At 36.8% G+C, this 9,082-nt stretch overlaps 1 pseudogene; it reads right to left on the bottom strand.

Moving 5' to 3' along the window:
- Window positions 1-597: 597 nt before the first annotated feature.
- Window positions 598-6,364, bottom strand: LOC141327957 (zinc-binding protein A33-like; annotated as a pseudogene).
- Between the last annotated feature and the right edge of the window lie 2,718 nt (window positions 6,365-9,082).

Here is a 9,082-nt window from a genome sequence, read left to right as displayed (position 1 = left end):
TCTCCATTTCTCCTGTTTATTGTTGTGGAGCAAGGAAGAGTCGGATCCAAATGCGAAGCTTTATTAATAAACCTATAGACATGGTCAAACATCAGCAAACAGGTACAGTACAGTTTTCACTCAGTTGTGTTTTAGTGACTAAAACTCTCCAGTATTTCATAGTCAAACACAGTTTCATATTGAAATGAATATAAAATGAAAACATCCTGGCTCCTCCACTGCTCTAGAACAGCATCAGGTTGAATAATTACTGGTTGTGAATGATAATGAATTCTGAATGATGAGATTATGAGAGCGAGTGAGTAAAATAAGGGTTAGGTGTAAAAGAGCACATAGTTATTGTGTTCCTGGAGTTTGTTCAGGTTAAGTCCAGCCCTGGATGAGTGCTTTCATCATAAGTACCAGAAGTAAAGAAAATCTGACTAAACTTGAACTGCAGCTGGACTCCTGGTGACTTTATGATTCTGTCAACAGTGTGTTTAATGCAAACATGTTCATTTATTGATATTATACAGTGCCTTGCAAAAGTATTCATACCCTTTTCTGGGACACTGGAAATGTATCTCAGGATCATTCATATTGTTTCTAGATGTTCCTACACTGTATTTGATAGAAAGATGAATTAAACCTGTCGCTCATATCTGTTTAGTTGTTGGGCTTGTTATAACGTCGTTGGTCAAACTCACATTCATACTCTACGAGATTGAGCTCTGGAAAATGTCCATTCAATTTAATTATTTCTCTGTTATTGCCACATCACACCATGTTGAATTCAGTCCTTAAAAGACATTTTTTTATGTTTTGGAAAAAAATAAATTGAATAAAGCTTCATTCTTTATTTTACAAAAGTGTGCTGCTTCACTGTTATTGTGAAGATACACAAATAAAAATAGACTTTTCTGAATGATGCTCTTTCATTTGATTGCTCTTTGCTTCTAAATTTTGAATGTTTTCAACTCTTAATCATGTTCAAACATTTAAAGCAGTGTTGACTTCAAGTCATTATTTATATAGCGCTTATATTTGACAATGCAGATTGTGTCAAAGCAGCTCTACACTCCAGTATTAAACGCTGTTAGTGTCAGACTTTCAGAGTCCTTCATCACTTCAATTAAGATGATTATCATTTCATTTCAAAATCTGACTTTAGCACCTCTTTTTGCTTTGAGATCAATCTGAGGATAATTACAGGTTGAAAATCACAACAAGAAATAACTGTGACAGGAAACACTGATAAAAAAAAGTCATTTATTCATTTACATCAATCTGTATTATATGAAAGTCTAAAGAAATAAATGTGGCTTAATAATTTGTTGGAAGAACAACAAGAACAAAATGACACTGTTAGTTTCTACAAGCGATTATTAATATTTGTTTTCATAGATTCATAGTCATCATTTGATCTGAGAATCAGATTCATAAACAGCTGAATCAGGTATTTCTAGAGTAAATATTCATATTTGATTCAACATTGTGGATCAGCGAGAACCTTTTACATCCATTTACTTCAAGAAACAAATGATCATCAATCTCTAGAACTGAAATCAACAATTCTTCATTGACAACAAACACTGAGAATGTGTTGAATCAATAGTGGAATAACACTAGAGAAAATATGATCTGACTGTTTCTCATTGGTCAGATATGATGAAGATGATTTATTTGAGCCCTTCATCACGTGTTTGAATAATTGTTCATTTGTAAAGATGAATAAATGTAGTTGTTTTCTGGTCTGATGTTCAGATCAACAGTCTCTTACTGATGTGATCTGGATTAAATATTGAAACATGATGAAAGATGAAAGCAGGAAGATCCAGACCTACAGATTACTGACTATTGATCGATAAGATCCTCAGAGAGTCATAAGTCCAGAAGAATGGTAAGAGTGTGTGAGTGAAGGAGATTGTGAATGTGTGTAGATGTGTGTTAGTTACAGGATCAGAGAATGACACCGTTCCTCTGTCATAGTCCAGATTCACTCTCACACGATCAAGATGCTGTTTAACATGAAAACCAGAACCTGGAGACCATCTGTACGACACACACCAGACACCAGTCTTGAAGAAATCCCATCCCTTCCTCTGGTTTGATGCTGTAGTTACTCCAATACTCCACCAATGACTCTGTTTAACCTCCACATCCCAGCAGTGTGTTCCTGAGTTAAAACCCTCTGAACCCAGAACACAGAAATCACAGTCAAATCTCTCTGGATTATCAGGAACAGGTTGATTGATCTCCGCTGAGTCTCACACTGGTCAGATCATCAGACAGAAGGAGAGCTGGATGAGCCGTGTTTGGATCCAGAATGACAGGAGCTGATGAGACACAATCAACAGACGCTGCTGTTATTCTGATGTTCATATAATGATCAAGACTGAACCCAACACAGATGATTATGAATTATGACACTCGTCCTGTTGATCAAACACATCAGACATTTTCCTCTCATCACTGTCAGTCATTCTCTGTCTGATTTATCAATACTGAAAGTTCAATCACAAACACTGACAGACACAAACTCAAAACACTTTCATTTACTCTCATTTAGATTCAATTATAGTCAGAAGATCATTTTAATACACAGATCTTTACACAGTGATTTCATGTTTTCATGTAGAGATATGCAGTAAATAATGTTCATATCTTTATCGTTTTCCTCAGTGTTTCTCTTTTATGAATCACAAAGGTATTTACTGAATTCTGTCTAAAATAAATAAACAGTAGATATTATTCTACAATAATGCAATGAAATAATACTGTAATAATAATAATGATAATAGTAATAAGCTTGCTGATATTAACAAAAACTACAATTAAAAATATTTAGGTATTTATTTAATTATTCAGTATTTTAAATAAAGCTTATAATTAATTATAAATATGAGATGAAAATGTATTTAAATTTAAATGTTTAGAAATGTTGTTTTGGCAACTACTCTAAATAAAATAAATTAACATGAAGAATTCAAATGACAACCTAAAACTGAAATAAAATGATTTATAATTAAAAAATGAAGCTAAATAGATTATTATTATTATTATTATTATTATTATTTCAAATTACAAAAACACTTCCAAAATTAAATAAATAAAAATATATACAAATAAAACCTAATTAAAGTAGCATATAAATAGCAATAATCAAATGGGAAATAATGTTTTTGTGACTTTAGACTACATATGAGAGTGAATCAGACTGAATTGTGGGATTGATTATTTGTAAAAGTGAGCTGCTGGTTTTGGTGCAGTAGATGATCTGGTTCATAATGCTGAAATCTGTCAATATGGCCTCATCATCATCATCATGATTTCCAGTGTGTGTGTATAAGAGCTCAGGGCCGTATTCACAAAACATCTTAGAGCTAAAAGGGTCGTGTCAGTCCTAAATTTATATAGGACTCCTACATTTTTGCTCTAAGAGTATTTCACAAAGCATTTAAGCTCCTAAATCTGTGAAACATCAGTAGTGAAGAGGACTCCTAAATCACTGAGACCAAATCCCAAACTATCCTAAATTGGCTATTGCCGATAATCTGCCTCAGAATGTAAAAGTTTTATAAACACACTGCATTTATTTGCACACATAGGCATGCATATTTTTATATTCTTTTGGGAGTTATCTCCAAATTTGTCCTTTTGAAAGGTCATTGTCCATTTTATTTTTTTCGGGTAAAACAACAAATACTACCTCACGTTTCACGTCAATCACGTTTACATACTGCCTCCAGGACGTCATAAAAACAATCGGATCGGGTTCGATTTTCTGCATTTTTTGCATCCATAGCAAGCATTCTGAGAGGTGTTTGGACAGTTTAGAGCCATCATGTAACGGTCCTTGTACACTTGAGTTCACAGAAACTAGTCTTCTTTATAATCTGTTGCTCCAGTAATTCTGGCAAAGCATCAAAGTTTACTGACGTTCTTAAAACTTTAAATTGCTGGGATAATCTCAGAGATCCTTTGAGGAGGTGCACACAAAAACTACTCTCTCCTTCCTCTCCTTATCTTATAACTGGATGGACCCATTATTTCCTTTCTTTTTTTCTCTTTTTAAGAAGAAAATCATCCTCACTGCTTGAAGATTCCATTTTGTATTGTTTTTATTTGACTTTTTATTGATTTTTTGTTTCTTTTTGTAACAGAAGAAGTGACTGGTGTGCAATAATTTGATGCGTGACAAATTTTTTGAATGATGAATACAAAAAAATGCCTACAAAAAAAATTTCTGACTCAGTGTGCAAGGGTCCTTGTATAAAGTTTGGTTGTCTTTTATGTTTGCATGCATTCAGAAATGATCATTCTACTATCAGTAAAAGGATATTCATATATCCACGAATTGTTTACGAGAAGCACACATTTAAGAGGCTGACAATTAGCTGAACATTTAGTTGTTTAATTAGTGACACGTAGCTTTATTTTTAAACATTTTTATTGTAAAACCTTTATTTGAATTTGGCAAAATAGTATCATACTCTACAATATTTATATGAATAAATCTCTGACAGAGAAATCCCTATCAGCCAATCACAGTGTGCATAGCTAATGAGCATGCTGACATCATCCATATTAATGAGCTCAACCCCGCCCCTTACTCTCAACTAAAGACTTCTCTCTATTCCTGAGTAAAAGTTTGTCTCAGCAGCTTTGGGAATAGGTTTTAAGAGAAAACTCTTTTTTAGGAGAACTCTTCAGACTCACTGTTCTGGACGATGTCCTGCATCTTCTTCCAGACTCTGAACGGCAGGTTGCCCAAGTAACGTGGCACATCAATCAAAGCTCCAGAAGGCGTCTGTGGATCCGGCTGTGAGATCTGGACTCTGGAAGAACATTCAGGAGTCAGAACTGCAGTGGCTTTGGATCAGAAGCAGAGAGACCAGAGACACCAGCAGATCACTCACCTTTCCATTGAGACTGGAAACTCCTGCAGAACAAACACACCATTGATCATCAACAACTCAATCAATCATCAATCAATCAATCAATCATCTGAAATCAGACCTTTAGAAAGCAGACATCACTGGCTTTCATCATCTCCTCCATGTCTTTGATTGTGTGTGAAAGAGCTGAGATGTGTCTGTTCATCTCCTCCAGCTTCTCCTTCATCATCTGCTTCTTCTGCTCCTCTTCCTCCCTCAGTGCAGTGATTGTAGCTTCTTCTTCATCTCTGAGAAACTGATGAAGCTTCTCAAACTGCTGTTTAATCTGACGCTCTGTGTGCTCAGCTTGAGACTGAAATCAAACCACATTCACTTCAATCGTCTCCATCGACACACATCGACACGATCACATCATTCACATCTGAGATCAACTAATCCATTATATTAAATATATCAGATCACAACTGTATATAGTGATCCTACAGCTGGAATCCAAATCACTCTCCGTTCTGTTTCCTCACCTTCATGTGTTCAGCTGTTTTCTCAAACTCTCCTTTCATGTTTTCATTGTGTTTCAGTTTCTCCTGTAATGATTTCAGTGCTGTATTGAGCTCCTCCTAGAATTAAACAAAATAAAAATACATAAAACACCAGATTACAGTGAAAGAGAAGACGATTCAGTGATATGATCATATAATGCAGCGCTAAAGTATTTGCCATCATCCTGATTTCTTCTTAAACAGGACTTTAAAACATGAAGTTAACTAAAACTCATTTCTCTCACCTTATATGATGAAACCACTTCACTGATGGGTCTGAATTTATGATTGTCGTGTTGTTTTGAATCTCTACAAACTACACACAGCGGCTGTTTGTCCTCCAGACAGAAGAGTTTGAGTTTCTCACTGTGTAAACTGCAGATCTCCTCAGATCCTGATGAACGCCTCTCATTTCTCTCCTTCAGGAACGACTCACACAAGTTTTTTAACACAAGATTAGTTGGAGGCATTTCTCTTGAGGATCTTCTCCTGCAGATGGGACACTCCTGAGTTTTCTTGGTTCTCCAGAACTGTTGAAGACACTCTTTACAGACACTGTGACTACATGATAAAAGAACAGGATTCTTGAAGATTTCCTGACACACAGGACAAGAAATATCATCTTCAGATAGTGAAGCCATTTTGACTGTTTGAGCTCCAGCGATCTAAACTTTACTTTCACTTTCTGAACGACAGACTGAAAAACAAATCTCCACGAGAATCACAGAGATCTACTGTCTATTCAGAAACAAACTGAACAAAAGTCCTTCTGTAAAGTGTTTCTCCTGGTTCTTCACCGATGGCTGGTTGTTTATTGGTTTTGTCAGTAGAGAAGAGAGTCAGTGTGACAGAAAGGAGAAAGAACACGTCAGTCTCTTCCTGGTAAGAGCTGTAAGAGGGAGGAGTTTATGATCAGATGAGTGTGTTTCAACAAGTCAGACACGAACATCTGTGACCTGCAGCATGAAGCAAGATGAACAATCTCAGAGTTGCAGAGTAGGTTTAGAGTTGACAAAACCAAACAAATCCAACCTGGTTTAACAGGCTCACAAAGCTCAATATAATAATAATAATAATAATAATTCCTTACATTTTTATAGTGCTTTTCTGGGTACTCAAAGCGCTTAACATATAAGGGGGGAATCTCCTCATTCACCTGGATAATGCGACGGCAGCCATATTGCGCCAGAACGCCCACCACACGCCAGTTTACTGGTGAAGAGGAGAAAGAGTGATGAAGCCAATCAGAAAATGGGGACGATTAGGAGGCCATGATGGTCAGAGGCCAATGGGTGAATTTGGCCAGGATGCCTGGTTACACCTCTTCTCCTTTTTGAAGGATATTCTGGGGTTTTAATGGCCACAGAGAATCTGGACCTCGGTTTAACGTCTCATCCTAAAGACGGTGCTTTTTGTCAGTATACAGGGTCCTTTTAAAAAAATTAGCATATTGTGATAAAGTTCATTATTTTCTGTAATGTACTGTTAAACATTAGACTTTCATATATTTTAGATTCATTACAACAGAACTGAAGTAGTTCAAGCCTTTTATTGTTTTAATATTGATGATTTTGGCATACAGCTCATGAAAACCCCAAATTCCCATCTCAAAAAATTAGCATATCATGAAAAGGTTCTCTAAGCGAGCTATTAACCTAATCATCTGAATCAACTAATTAACTCTAAACACTTGTAAAAGATTCCTGAGGCTTTGAAAAACTTCCAGCCTGGTTCATTACTCAAAACCGCAATCATGGGTAAGACTGCCGACCAGAAGGCCATCATTGACCCCCTCAAGCAAGAGGGTAAGACACAGAAAGAAATTTCTGAACGAATAGGCTGTTCCCAGAGTGCTGTATCAAGGCACCTCAGTGGGAAGTCTGTGGGAAGGAAAAAGTGTGGCAGAAAACGCTGCACAACGAGAAGAGGTGACCGGACCCTGGTGAAGATTGTGGAGAAGGACCGATTCCAGACCTTGGGGGACCTGCGGAAGCAGTGGACTGAGTCTGGAGTAGAAACATCCAGAGACACCGTGTACAGGCCCCAGGTCAAGCCACTTTTGAACCATAAACAGCAGCAGAAGCGCCTGACCTGGGCTACAGAGAAGCAGCACTGGACTGTTGCTCAGTGGTCAAAAGTATTTTTTTTTGGATGAAAGCAAATTTTGCATGTCATTCGGAAATCAAGGTGCCAGAGTCTGGAGGAAGACTGGGGAGAGGGAAATGCCAAAATGCCTGAAGTCCACTGTCAAGTACCCACAGTCAGTGATGGTCTGGGGTGCCATGTCAGCTGCTGGTGTTGGTCCACTGTGTTTTATCAAGGGCAGGGTCAATGCAGCTACCTATCAGGAGATTTTGGAGCACTTCATGAAAAACCACTGCCAAAACCACAGGTAAATGGTTTACTGACCATGGTATTACTGTGCTCAACTCTCCTGACCTGAACCCCATAGAGAATCTGTGGGATATTGTGAAGAGAAAGTTGAGAGACGCAAGACCCAACACTCTGGATGAGCTTAAGGCCACTATCGAAGCATCCTGGGCCTCCATAACACCTCAGCAGTGCCACAGGCTGATTGCCTCCATGCCACGCCGCATTGAAGCAGTCATTTCTGCAAAAGGATTCCCGACCAAGTATTGAGTGCATAACTGAACATTATTATTTGAAGGGTGACTTTTTCCGTTTTAAAAACACTTTTCTTTTATTGGTCGGATGAAATATGCAAATCTTTTGAGATAGGAATTTTGGGTTTTCATGAGCTGTATGCCAAAATCATCAATATTAAAACAATAAAAGGCTTGAACTACTTCAGTTGTGTGTAATGAATCTAAAATATATGAAAGTCTAATGTTTATCAGTACATTACAGAAAATAATGAACTTTATCACAATATGCAAATTTTTTGAGAAGGACCATAGATATATATATATATATATACATAAAAATTCAGCGCGTTCAAATTTACCTCAACTTTCCGATTATTTCATAAATTTTTATTGAAAACAAATGACTTTCCGATGTGATATAAGTGAAAAGGGAGACGATTTCGAAAATGATTTCACCAAAAGGCGGACGCGAACTCGGGTCTCCCGCGTCAAAAACTATGTGTCAGATGTATTATCACTTACGCCACTGAAAACATGCTTAGATAGCTGTCTTTTGTACTATTTGAATTGTGTAAAACATTACATGAAAGGTAGACTACAGAAAATGGCATATACTACAGTAATTTACCCACCCACATTTATTTTCCTTTCGATGCCCATGATCCAAAGCCACTTACAAAAGAGAACAATGGAAGCAATCAAAAACAACAAAATAGCAACTCGAACTCGACCCCCCCCCCCCCCCCCCTCCACAAACTTTTTTTTCTCTCAGCCCCCCCAGCTCAAAATACATTCCCGCGGCTATGGATGTGAGGCTTCAATTTGATATCGAATTTAGGATAAAACCTGTTACTGTATGTAAAATATGTATTTTATATAAAAAGTATAATAAAAATTGTACAGTGAATTTTATTTACAGTAAATTTAAACTTGTATAAATTGTTGACACTTAAAAATTGCAAAGTGTTCATGAATTACAATAATTGAAGTTTGGACGCCTATTTTACAAAATTGGGGGTGACAGTTAAGGGGTTAAGCTCATTTTTTTTCCTCATTAATG

Source organism: Garra rufa, chromosome 1 (assembly GCF_049309525.1).
Source record: "Garra rufa chromosome 1, GarRuf1.0, whole genome shotgun sequence".
Lineage (NCBI taxonomy): Eukaryota > Metazoa > Chordata > Actinopteri > Cypriniformes > Cyprinidae > Garra > Garra rufa.
This window is presented reverse-complemented; position numbering and strand designations above follow the sequence as displayed.